We start from the raw sequence: 13751 nt of genomic DNA, 5'->3' as shown, positions 1-13751 counted from the left end.
TTTGATCTCACTGTACATCAAATTTGATCTCACCCTATTCTGCATACACCCAGCAGCACTTTATAACCAATACACACAAAATGGGACCTTTTTATTTATTTATTTTTCTCCCCAATTTCGATCTTGTCTCATCGTTGCAGCTCCCCAACGGGCTCGGGAGGCAAAGGTCGATTCATGCATCCTCCGAAACATGACGCGCCAAACCACGCTTCTTAACACCCGCTCGCTTAACCCAGAAGCCAGCTGCACCAATGTGTCGGAGGAAACACAGTTAAACTGACTACCAGATCAGCCTGAAGGCACCCGGCCCGCCACAAGGAGTCGCTAGAGCACGATGAGCCAAGTAAAGCCCCCCACGGCCAAACCCTTCTCTAACCCGGACGACGCTGGGCCAATTGTCTGCCACCCTATAGGACTCCCAATCACGGCCGGTTGTGATACAGCCCGGGATCGAACCCGCGTCTGTAGTGACGCCTCTAGCACTGCGCCACTCGGGAGGCCAAAATGGGACTTTGAATTTGAAGACTTTTAGATCCACATACTAACAAACACCTACACGTCAAAATAGTTTAGTCAGGTTTATCTGATGGTTACTTATCATAGCCGACTCATATTTACCCACAACATCATATTTATGTCCACCATGATGGGTTTAAAAACAATGTCATTCTGTAACTACAGTATAGGACTCAGACGTAGTGGGGATGGGTAAACACTCCATGTTGAAAGTGTGTTTATTATCTGTGTGTGTGTGTGTATGTACCTGATGGAGTGTATGTCTATTTAATCTGTATCACCTGTCTCTTCCAGGAGGAGGAGGGACCAGAGGTGCTATTGGTGAAGGAGGAGGGGTGTGAGGAGGGTCTGGGGAACCCTGAGGGGACCATGGTCATGGAGGACAACCAGACTACACCTCCTGAAACCACAGAGTGTCACTGAGGTTCCACAGCCAGGTCTTGACTCATTTTGTCTTAAGTGTGGGACCATGCCTGAGAATTATCAAATCATTAAAGTGTCAAGTAATCAAATCAAATTGTATTTGTTACGCGCTTCGTAAATAACAGATGTAGACTAACAGTGAAATGTTTACTTACGGGCCCTTCCCAACAATGCAGAGAGAAAAATAACTAGCATGTTTGCATAATACTCATAATACTCAATCCCTCATTGTCCAATCAGAAGATGCTCCATAGCAGGGTGCTCATATCAGATTTCTTGATCCAACATCCTCTCACTCTGTATCTCTTACAGTCAGTAGACATGGAGGATGGGAAGCCTGATCTGCTGCTAGTCAAAGAGGAGACAATAGAGGATGGACCAGAGAGCATTGACCTGCTGAGTGGACTAAAGATGGGGGAGCAAGGTAAGGTAGAAATACATATAGCCTACATACAGTAATAGATCTTCAATGGGAATAGTGATGCACCTGGTTATGTTTTTTTTGTTTATTTTCTAAATTCATAAAATGATATCAATACAACTTATGTTAAAATATAAAAACACACATTATAATGTATGAACTTGACCAGGTAACTGATTTAAAAATGATTCCCTCTACAATGTCTGTAAAGTCTATTTTGTAACGGTGGTTGGCTGGAGGCTAACAGAGGAGACTGGGCTGTCACCTTGGATTCCCAGACCCAAGAGCCCGGGGACGACCGAGCAGGCCAGGACCTGAGGCGGCATAGTGAAGGTCAGTGGATGGGGCATCATCCACAACTATGGGCCTGGGATCAACACTGTTAACCACAACCAGAAACACAAAACAACAACTGAATTTAGTCTCCATGACAACAGACTGGCTGAGACCAGGACGAGGTGTAGATTTGGTCTGCGGGTACGGGGAGGTGTCTGTATACGGCTGGAGAAAACAGACATAGACTCGGTTAGCGATGCTCCATCCTGCTCCTATAGTTGTGATTCAGAGAGACTGATGGCACCTCAGGTTAACCACCTAACAGGTGCTGCCTTCAGCCTGCCTTCTATAGGATCTATCAACTGGAACATGGACCCTGGGACAACACAGACACTCCCTGGCCTTTATCCTCCTCACACTCTCCTTATGTTAAACCAGACCTCAGACAATGCCAGTGCCTCAACACTAAATGGCTACACAAGCCCATTGACAAATTACAGTAGTAGTAACGCTATCAGCAGATCTGGTGGCAAAGAGAAGAGCTTATTGTGTTCATTCTGTGGGAAGTCTTCAGTTTCCCCAAACAGGTGGAGATCCACCAGGGGATGCACACTGGTACAGCCTGTAGAGTCCACACACGGGACAAATCCTGACGTTGCCCCAGTGTGAGAATAGTTTCTCCCACCATTACCAGCTGAAGATGCACCTGAAGGTCCACACGGGAGAGAGGCTGTTCGCCTGTATGCACAGCGGGAAGAGGTTCTCCGAGAGGAGCTACCTTAGGATACACCAGCAGAAAATGCACATGGCCCATGTATAGAGTATAGTAACATGTCATGTAGTACTAGCTAGTTTGTAGTTAATTCTGTTGGTTTTGGATGTAGGAGGGAACTGGATGAGGTGAACTGAGGAGGGAATGAGTATGATGAGACAGAGTAGATGATATGGTGATGGTTGGTGTGATGGTGTCTGTAAAAATGCTTCACTGATGAAGAGTGACAACTATGTCCCTATAGGTTGATACTGATGTTTTATAGTGAGGAAATGATAGTGCCTTAATTCATGTTTACTTGACATGAAGATGTGTGTAATGTTGAACCTTTTCCAAAGTATTCTCAAATTAATTTGATCAAAGTGAGGGTACCAGATTTACAGAAAAGGTAGCGTTGCCATAGTGAGTAGTTATTCTACTTATATAGTTTTTTTGCAATAAAAGTACTGTACTTCAAAGTTATGTGAGTGTATGACTATTTTGTTGAAATTAAATCCAACATTTTCTCTGCTGATTGACTTGGATATTTTTGTGTCATTGCAGGGACTAAGTTTCCCTTATCTCAGTCGAAACATTATACTTAATTCTTGAATCAACACATATGGACATTTTTTATAATGAACTCTAATGGCTCTATATTGTACTTGAATCACAGTATTAGATGGGCTTGACTGTGGTTTACATTTCATAATGTAAAGTTTCTTATCTAAACCTTTATGCTCTTCTGTACAATGTGTTTGCAGTCTGCATTCCATGAAGACCTGCTGGTATCCAGTGTTACTGGTGGGAGAGACAGGACCTCTGAGTTGGCTGGTCACAAATCCTGGCCCTGGATCAGGACCCTGGATGAGAAGCCTTCGCTCTTCCTTCCCGAGTCAGGACCCAACCACGAGGGACAGAGACCCCACCACCACACTGAACACAACCAGTGGACAGGTGGACTGAACATACTCAGTCCTGGTGGTCATCAGAGAGACAGAGGATCCAGTCAGGGATCCAGTCTGCAGCCCAGACCCTCCTCTTCACAGTCTCAGTGCAGGGATGAAGCAGGGCCTGGGGCTGATAAAGATAGACCCTCCTGTTCCTATGATACAAACACCACAGTATCCATGATGAACAGAGCAGGTCACCCTGGGCTTCAGCTTTCAGAGGGAGTGGTGAGAGACCTTCCTGGTGGTAGTCTATCAGCAAGTATGTCTTCTCTTTAAGGGTCTCGTCTAAAGCGTAGTGACTGGGTTCATAGAAGAGCCTGGACCTGGGTCTAGCCTAACTCAGTTACTTAATGATTACCTCATGATTACCTCAAACAGCACATTAGTTGTGCAGGGCTTAATGATGTTGATGGTAAAATCTGTAGCGTGAAAACAGCTGTGTTAGCAGTGGGTTTATGTGCCCATTACATCGGTGCATGCTAGCTAACACACTTATATACAGCAATCATATACCAAAACACAGCCCAGAAAGCCCCTCAATCCCTAACAGGTACCATATACCCACACATGTTTAAATCAGCAATGTACAGCAAACTTGTACACATTGTAAAATAGAAAACAGTATTCAGAACGTGACCTACCCCTTGCATCACATTTTCATACTGGGGAGACCTGACGTTCGCGATCTCCCCCTATCTGCAAGCGGGGCCAATAACAACATGACTTATTGTCATCGGAATTGAACGAACCAATAAGAATGCTTGAACATTAAATACGCCTTTCTTTAGAGGCAAGTGGAAACATAACCAACCCTGTTACATTCTCCCCTGCTGCATTACACTTACATACTCTAAAGAAACAAAATGAGGTATGCAATACCTTGCAATATATATGTCACCAAATATTCCAGTGCAAAGACTATTCTCTCAAGAGAATTAGAGGAATTTAAAGACCCCGTAGGAAAACATGCCTGTTACATGTTCAGTACACTCAGTGACAATAAGAACCTCAGACAGAAAAATCTTGGGCTACTTGACCTCTGACCCATTACCTCCATGGGGCCTCTTGAAAGTAAAATAAATAAATGGGCTAAAGACCTGGAAATCTACAGGCCAACTTGGATTCTAATCCTACACCCACACCCGACCAGTCCCTGACCTGACAGGCCTAACGGAGTTATCATTATGGTTAACCTGTTCAACTACAACCACCATTGGTGGGTCACTGTCCACAGTCGGTGGATAGTCAAGGTCAAGGGTTCTGTGACTGTTGCTGGAGCTTGTGCTAACAGTGGCATCTTCAGAATGCCTTTCTTCTTCAGAGGGTTCAGACATTTCTTCTCCAAAGGTTATCTCTGACACGCTTGTGGCACCCTCAGAATGTGGTGAGTTCTGAGGGTCCCTCGCCAGTGGCCCATCTTCCAGCACATCTGAGGGCTCTGACTGTGTTTACTCGGAGGTCTGTTCTGATATCCGCACACTAGTCCTCTCACCAATGTCAATTTCTGATATATCATTCATGGATGAGTCCTCCATCTCCTCACTGTCTCCCATATTAGGTGTCTCCAAGGCAGTGTCAGGGAGAGGCAAGAAGTTTACAGGCATTATCAGATTATGGTGGACAGTTTTCTCCTGGCTAGTTGACATGTTCTGTATCTTGAAGATGTGGATGTCACTATTCTTCTCTGTAACAATCAGCCTTCTCCCAACGATCAGCCAGCTTCCTCTTTCCACGTTCACCCTTATTCGCCAGCAGCCCCCGATCACCGACCTCCACTGGAGCTCCTCTGATCTTGCTGTTGTAGAGGCCTGCATGCCTCTTCAGCTGTTTGGTTGCCGACACCTGTACCATCTCCATGGCCTCCCTCAGCTCTCTCGTCAGGGTCTTGATGTACTCGTCATAGTCTACAACCTCTGAGTCTTGCAGCACGGTACCAAACATCATGTTGACAGGCAGACGTGGGGTTCTCCCAAACATCAACTGGAAAGGGGCGTGGCCTGTGATTTCATGGACTGTACAGTTGTAGGCGAAGGTCAACAACTTCAGCTTCTGGGGCCTCCTGTGCTTCGCTCTCGTAGGTAAGGCCCTGATCATGTTTCCCAGCATTCTGTTGAACCTTGCGACTCCCCCGTTCCCCATCGGATAGTAGGGAGTCGTGTGCGACTTCTGGAGTCCTGCAGCACTCACCAACTCAGCAATCAATTTACTTTCAAAGTTGGCCCCTTGGTTGGAGTGGATACGACGAGGAAAACCATACACACAGAAGATGTTGTTCCACAGCTGAAGGGCCACTGCTTTAGCTGATTGGTTTGGACACAAGCATGCATGGGCCATCTTAGTAAAATGGTCAGTGATGACCAGAACACCCAAGGACTTGTTGTTGGGGTCTTCAGCAGACCAGAAGTCCACACAGACCCACTCGAGGGGCTCAGTCGTGATGATGTTCTCCAATGGAGCTCTGGCCTTTGGCTCGGGGGTCTACTAAACTCACAACCCTCTTGCAGGTCTTGACGTACTCTCTCACATCAGACTCCAGACCATGCCAGAAGAACCTCTGTCTCGTCAAGTACAACGTCCGCTGTTGCCACTGTTGGGTTCATCTTGGGGTCATGATAGGGGCTGTACCAAATGTTTGAGAGACTAGTCAGACATTCCACTATAAATCAACTTGGGGAGTGGACATTTACTGCTGGGCCTTTAGATAACACTGAAACTATTGTTTGTATAGTTGTGTCTTGCATGGGCTTGGTCTCATGAGTAGAAGGTAATGATGTAGGCAGTGACATCACTAAGGCTGGACTTCAGGCTTAATAAAATAACTTTGACCCTTTACTCTTTAGCAGAACTTACTTGGAAACATGCATGCTATGTTCCTGTTGTCAACTTCTGTCTGCAATTGCATTAATAAATGAATGATTGATTTACTTAAAGATATTGTCTGAATGCTAATTTCACCAATGAGCCAATGTTTGACAAGGAACAAGGAACGAACCCCAACACCCCTGATGACCGGCTTCATCGTGGACACCCTTCAAGACTGTTGCCCTCATGGAGGTGGGTACTACATACTGATACGTCTTATTCTTTGACAGCAAACTTTTGGTAACGGGATATAGTACACCCATTTTCAGAGTGAGCTTCTCCCAGATCTTCAGAATCCGCAGGGCCTCGAGTGGTTCATGGCCACGTTCCCTCCCAGAAGGTCTCTGGCCCCTGTCCACGTAGAAGACAACTCTGGCTAGTGCGTCATCCTGTGGCTGCTTTGATATCAGGTCGTCACGGGATAGCACTCTCACGTGTGACATCTCAGATGGCACCAGTGACTGAGTGAGTTGAGGCAGCTCTCGAGGTCGAATGGGTGGTTCGACCAGTGGAACACATCTTGCACCTTCTCAGCATGTACTCCCGCAGCTTTTTCCAGCAAGGCCTTGTATGGAACCCTTGTGATGCGGTGGAAAGCGCTCGGCTGCACAAATGGCTGTCTACTGAGTGCATCAGCAATGACATTCTTGGGACCGGGGATGTACTTGATGTCAAACTCGAATGGAGCGAGCTTTGCAACCCATCTCTGTTCACAGGTATCCAATTTGGGCTTGGACAGGATGTACATTAAAGGGTTGTTGTCTGTCCATACAGTAAAAGGCTTGCCCCTTAGCCAATGACTAAACTTCTCACAGACGGCCCAGCGCAAAGCAAAAAACTCTAACCTATGGGCAGGATACTTTGACTGTGCATAAGTAAGTGATTTGCTAGCAAATGCTACGGATCTGGCCGCAGACTCATCCTCTGGCATCTGGGAGAGGACAGCACCTAAGCCATTACTTGATGCATCTACAGACAGCAAGAAAGGTCTACTAAAATCAGGGTGGGCTTGCATGACCTGATCGAGGAGAGCTTGTTTCAACTGACTGAAGGCCTGTTTGCACTCACTTGTCCAGTCTGCTGCAATGTATTCCTCTTTTCTTCTGGCCTTTTCCATGGCGTTGTGCCTTCGTCCCAGTTGTCAGCCCATGCAGCGGCTTAGCGATGGTGGAGCACCCATCAATGAACTGCTGGTAATAGACTATCATTCCGAGAAAGGACCGAATCTTCCCCTGGGAGGGCACGTCTGTGTTATCCTCCATGAGATCCTTCTCGGTCATCTCTGCAATAGCCTTCACTTTTTCTGGGTCTGTGGCCACACCTCCTTCACTGATGACATGCTCCAAGAACCGTACTGACCTCTTCACGAAATTACATTTCTTTGGAGCCAATTTCAGATAATGGGCTTTGAGACGCTCAAAAACTGACTCCAAGTTTTGCATCCCCAAAAATGCTTAACCTGTTGGGGCTAGGGGGCAGTATTTTCACGGCTGGATAAAAAAACGTACCCGATTTAATCTGGTTACTAATCCTACCCAGTAACTAGAATATGCATATACTTATTATATATGGATAGAAAACACCCTAAAGTTTCTAAAACTGTTTGAATGGTGTCTGTCAGAACTCATTTGGCAGGCAAAACCCTGAGACATTTTCTGACAGGAAGTGGATACCTGATGTGTTGAATTACCTTTAAGCCTATGCCATTGAAACACACAGGGGCTGATTAATGTTTTGGCACTTCCTATTGCTTCCACTAGATGTCACCAGCCTTTACAAAGTGTTTTGAATCTTCTACTATGAGATCTGACCGAACAAGAGCCTTGGAACGGTGATGGCCGATTAGACTCTGGCGCGAGGTCATGTTGGGTACCCTCGTTCCAAAACGTTTTAAAAGAGAATGCATTCGTCCACCTTGAATATTATTCATGTTCTGGTTAAAAAGGCCCTAATGATTTATGCTATACAACGTTTGACATGTTTGAACGAACGAAAATATATTTTTTCCCCTCGTTCATGACGAGAAGTCCGGCTGGCTTAGATCATGTGCTAACAACACAGATCTTTTTGGATATAAATGATGAGCTTTTTTGAACAAAACTACATTCGTTATGGACCTGTGATACCTGGAAGTGACATCTGATGAAGAGAATCAAAGGTAATGGATTATTTACATAGTATTTTCGATTTTAGATCTCCCCAACATGGCGGCTAGTCTGTATCGCAACGCGTATTTTTCTGGGCGCAGTGCTCAGATTATTGCAAAGTGTGATTTCCCAGTAAGGTTATTTTTAAATCTGGCAAGTTGATTGCGTTCAAGAGATGTAAATCTATAATTCTTTAAATGACAATATAATATTTTACCAATGTTTTCTAATTTTAATTATTTAATTTGTGGTGCTGACTTGACTGCCGGTTATTGGAGGGAAACGATTTCCTCAACATCAATGCCATAGTAAAACGCTGTTTTTGGATATAAATATGAACTTGATAGAACTAAAAATGCATGCATTGTCTAACATAATGTCCTAGGAGTGTCATCTGATGGAGATTGTAAAAGATTAGTGCATCATTTTAGCTGGTTTTATGGTTTTGGTGACCCTGTCTTTGAATTGACAAAACATTACACACAGCTATTGTCAATGTACTCTCCTAACATAATCTAACTTTATGCTTTCGCCGTAAAACCTTTTTGAAATCGGACAACGTGGTTAGATTAAGGAGATGTTTATCTTTCAAAGGGTGTAAGATAGTTGTATGTTTGAAAAATTTGAATTTTGACATTTATTTGGTTTCAAATTTGCCGCTCTTGAAATGCACCTGCTGTTGATGGAGTGCACCACGGGGGGGACGCTAGCGTCCCACCTAGCCCATAGAGGTTAACATCATCCTCATGAATGTAGCTGGACTATTGCAAAGTCCCTGTGGAAGACGGTTATATTCATATTAACCAAAAGGAGAAGTGAAGGCTGTAAACTTCTTGTCATCTTCATGCACATCCACATTGTAGTAGCCTGAGGTCAAATCCATCGTAGAGAAGAAGGCATTGCCACCCAGGGCCGCCAGAGCATCAGCTTGGTGAGGTAGAGGGTGAGCATCCTTTACGGTGCGAGCATTGAGCCATCGGAAGTCTGTACACAGTCTCAGATCGCCAGACTTCTTCCAGACCAGCACGAGCGGGGAGGCATACTCACTGCTGGATTTCCTGATTATCTCTTGCTCTTCTATCTCATCCAAGGCCTGTCTGAGCTTGTCATAATAGTTAGAGGAGAGCCTACGGTAAGGTAGCCTAAAAGGCTTAGTGTCACTGAGTCTGATGCAATGGACATAACCAGTAGCCTTCCTGCAATCTAGTTTGTGCCGGGAGAAGATGAGCTGAACTAGCTTGGCCTTACACTGTTGCAACAACTGAGTGGACTCAATGTCACCTAGCCCTAACTCGTGCAACACCTCACTTGTCACTCTGTGCGGTTTGACGGCACTGTCAATGGTCAAGCTATCTGCACTACCATTGTCAAAGTCTGGATTGTCATCCATTTTGTGTAGCTGCTGCACCAGGGGGACTGGTGGGACAGTGGGCCCATCTATATAGTCAGTGTCAAAGTCCTCTAATGCCATGCAAGGAAAAACGTCCGCTATCTTGGCATTGCGTCTCATTGTTACTGGCTTTGGTGAGGGATTGATAACTTTGACAGGGACCCAGCCATCGCTCCAATGTCACTATTGTTCTCCACACTAGAATGTTTTTCGGTCTTGAGCGTGCCCTCATAGGCTCAATAACAACAGCACTGCCCGCGGATACATTTTGAGGCGTACATAGCCAGGCCCAGACTAAATGCTCCTGCATAGGCTCCAATGTGTCTTCCCGCTTCAGCCTTACCGTGCCACTCTTTCTTGCACTCCTGTTCCTTTCCATCTCTCTACATTAGCCAGCAGATGGAACAGTTTGTCATCTCCATTGTGTTAAGATGATATCTTCTCCCAGAAGTCACTGGTTGTCTTCAGTTCCCTGATGAGGTGTTTTATCACGTTGCTGCCTAGGATGAGCTCATCACGTTGGTCATCCACTACTAGAACAGGGACAGAGACGCTGCTGCCATACACAGACTGGTTCAATTCGCACACACCTACAGTGTTGGTCTTCAAACCCCTGCAGCCAACCAACACCGCTTCGGTCGGACTGAGGGAGCCACTCTTGAGCACACCTGCTTTCTCAAGGTGTGGCACCACCGTTGAGCTCAATGTGCATGCCATAGAAACGCTGTCAATCATAGCGCTCACCTCTATAACATCCCCCAGTAATACACCAGTATAGAAAAGTTAATTGTTGTGGAGCACTCTCTGTGAATTTTGCATAATGACTTAATTTAATTTAATCACAAACACTTGAATATATTGACTCTAAATCTACACCACTACCTGATTAGGGCACCCCACAAGGCCCAGCACTTCCCCCCACCCCGTGCGGGCCAGCTACCATGGCTTGCGAAAGTATTCACCCCCCTTGGCAGAAAGTTTGAGCGTGCATAACTATTCACCCCCCCCAAAGTCAATACTTTGTAGAGCCACCTTTTGCAGCAATTACAACTGCAAGTCTCTTGGGGTATGTCTCTATAAGCTTGGCACATCTAGCCACCGGGATTTTTTCCCATTCTTCAAGGCAAAACTGCTCCAGCTCCTTCAAGTTGGATGGGTTCCGCTGGTGTACAGAAATCTTCAAGTCATATCACAGATTCTCAATTGGATTGAGGTCTGGGCTTTGACTAGGCCATTCTAAGACATTTAAATGTTTCCCCTTAAACCACTTGAGTGTTGCTTTAGCAGTATGCTTAGGGTCATTGTCCTGCTGGAAGGTGAACCTCCGTCCCAGTCTCAAATCTCTTGGAAGACTGAAACAGGTTTCCATCAAGAATTTCCCTGTATTTAGTGCCATCATGCCATCAATTCTGACCAGTTTCCCAGTCCCTGCGGCTGAAATGATGGTATTCTCGGGGTGATGAGAGGTGTTGGGTTTGCACCAGACATAGCGTTTTCCTTGATGGCCAAAAAGCTAAATTGTAATCTCTTCTAACCAGAGTACCTTCTTCCATATGTTTGGGGAGTCTCCCACATGCCTTTTGGCGAACACCAAACGGGTTTGCTTATTTTTTTCTTGAAGCAATGGCTTTTTTCTGGCCACTTACGTAAAGCCCAGCTCTGTGGAGTGTACGGCTTAAAGTGGTCCTATGGACAGATACTCCGATCTCCGCTGTGGAGCTTTGCAGCTCTGGTCTCTTTGCTGCCTCTGATTAATGCACTCCTTGCCTGGTCTGTGAGTTTTGGTGGGTGGCCCTCTTGGCAGGTTTGTTGTGGTGCCATATTCTTTCCATGTTTTAATAATGGATTTAATGGTGCTCCGGTGGGATGTTTTAAAGTTTCTGATATTTTTTTATAACCCAACCCTGATCTGTACTTCTCCACAACTTTGTCCCTGGCCTGTTTGGAAAGCTCCTTGGTCTTGGTGGTGCCCCTTGCAGACTCTGGGGCCTTTCAGAACAGAACATCATGTGACACTTAAAGTCCACCTGTGTGCAATCTATTTAACTAATTATGTGACTTCTGAAGTCAATTGGTTGCACTAGATCTTATTAAGGGGCTTCATAGCAAACAGGGTGAATACACATGCATGCACCAATTTTAATTTTTTTTTTTTTTTATTTTTTTTTTTTAAGCAAGTCATTTTTTTCACTTCACCAATTTGGACTATTTTGTGTATGTCCATTACATGAAATCCAAATAAAAATACATTTAAATTACAGGTTGTAATGCAGCAAAATAGGAAAAATGCCAAGGGGGGTGAATACTTTTGCAAGGCACTGTAGTTTTCCTGCCGCTGCGCCGTGTTGATGTTTGATGGAGCGATGGGAGTTACCGATGAAGCGCGAGGACATTCTTGACGTGTGTGCCCAGCTGCATAACAGAGGAAGCAGAGGTGGTGTGAATAACAATTATCTATTGTGCTGTGATTTGCATCTCCACACACTTTGCATTGCAAACATGGGTTCTCACTTCTCCTGGGCCTCCTCTGGAAACGGTTATCATAGCCGCCTACAGGTTGCTGTGGCCTCTGCTCCAACACCCGTTCAAGCATGGCAATCACACGATCCAATGCCTCGGATGAGCCATTTGTGAGCTGCAGCAAAGGGTCCGGGCAGTTTGCAACGGCCGACACTGGCCTACTTACTTCCTGCGTCAGTGTGGTGACCAGTGGGGGCAGCCGCAAGGGACGTGGAGCCTTGCACTTCCTCTGGTACTCCTCCAGCCTGCCATGGACCTCCGCATGAATATGGTTTGCACATGAATATCAATGACAGCTCTGGGTTTGGACAGTGCTTGATGAACATGGGGTCAGAACACGTGATGGATTGTCTAGCTCCTTGTTCTGCATCTTCAAACAGTCCTCTGCCACCTCTATGGCCCTGATCAGTCTAATCCAGTAGTCAAATAGAGTCTCCCCTTCCATTGGCAACATAGAATAAACATCAGCTAGGGGCATGTCAGAGTTGATTGTGTCGCTTCAGAATGTCAAAAACCGGTCTTGGGCCCTGGCTTAAGTCAACTGGGTTACTGCGCAGGCTTACTCTTACCACGTCCCGTGCCCGCCCAACACTTCATCTGACCTCTCCTGCCCACCACAGCCCTTCTTCTGCATGTACACTAACATGATCTCCTCCCTGTCATGCACTGTGCATTCCTCTGAATCACCCCCCATGAAACACACTGGTTCCCTGACATTTTTTACCACTACAGTCGTGGCCAAAAGTTTTGAGAATGACACAAATATAAATTTTCACAAAGTCTGCTGCCTCAGTTTGTATGATGGCAATTTGCATATACTCCAGAATGTTATGAAGAGTGATCAGATGAATTGCAATTCAGCCCTGCCACAAAAGGACCAGCTGACATCATGTCAGTGATTCTCTCGTTAACACAGGTGTGAGTGTTGACGAGGACAAGGCTGGAGATCACTCTGTCATGCTGATTGAGTTTGAATAACAGACTGGAAGCTTCAAAAGGAGGGTGGTGCTTGGAATCATTGTTCTTCCTCTGTCAACCGTGGTTACCTGCAAGGAAACATGTGCCGTCATCATTGCTTTGCACAAAAAGGGCTTCACAGGCAAGGATATTGCTGCCAGTAAGATTGCACCTAAATCAACCATTTATCGGATCATCAAGAACTTCAAGGAGAGCGGTTCAAGAGGCGGGTGGACAAACAAAAACCCACAAATTCTGACAAACTCCAAGCATTGATTATGCAAGAATGGGCTGCCATCAGTCAGGATGTGGCCCAGAAGTTAATTGACAGCATGCCAGGGCGAATTGCAGAGGTCTTGAAATAGAAGGGTCAACACTGCAAATATTGACTCTTTGCATCAACTTCATGTAATTGTCAATAAAAGCCTTTGACACTTATGAAATGCTTGTAATTATACTTCAGTATTCCATAGTAACATCTGACAAAAATATCTAAAGACACTGAGGCAGCAGACTTTGTGAAAATTAATATTTG

The 13751-nt window shown here is 45.4% G+C and overlaps 1 protein-coding gene and 1 long non-coding RNA gene across 3 annotated transcripts in view; one reads left to right on the top strand and one right to left on the bottom strand.

Annotated features, from left to right (window-relative positions):
- The window catches only part of LOC106602437 (oocyte zinc finger protein XlCOF29-like), a 395249-nt gene that overhangs the window by 94382 nt on the left and 287116 nt on the right, over positions 1 to 13751 (bottom strand). The gene's annotated exons all lie outside the window — the stretch shown is intronic.
- Positions 972 to 6270, top strand: LOC123742534 (uncharacterized). 2 transcript variants are annotated; one of them, XR_006769712.1, is made up of 3 exons: positions 972 to 1363; positions 1572 to 1693; positions 3152 to 6270. It is a non-coding gene; the product is annotated as an uncharacterized lncRNA (long non-coding RNA). The 2 variants fall into 2 exon arrangements; XR_006769711.1 differs by having other exon boundaries at positions 1572 to 6270.

This window comes from Salmo salar, chromosome ssa04 (genome assembly GCF_905237065.1).
Source record: "Salmo salar chromosome ssa04, Ssal_v3.1, whole genome shotgun sequence".
NCBI classification, from domain to species: domain Eukaryota; kingdom Metazoa; phylum Chordata; class Actinopteri; order Salmoniformes; family Salmonidae; genus Salmo; species Salmo salar.
The sequence above is the reverse complement of the archived record's forward strand: the minus strand, read 5'-3'. Positions and strand labels throughout refer to the sequence as shown.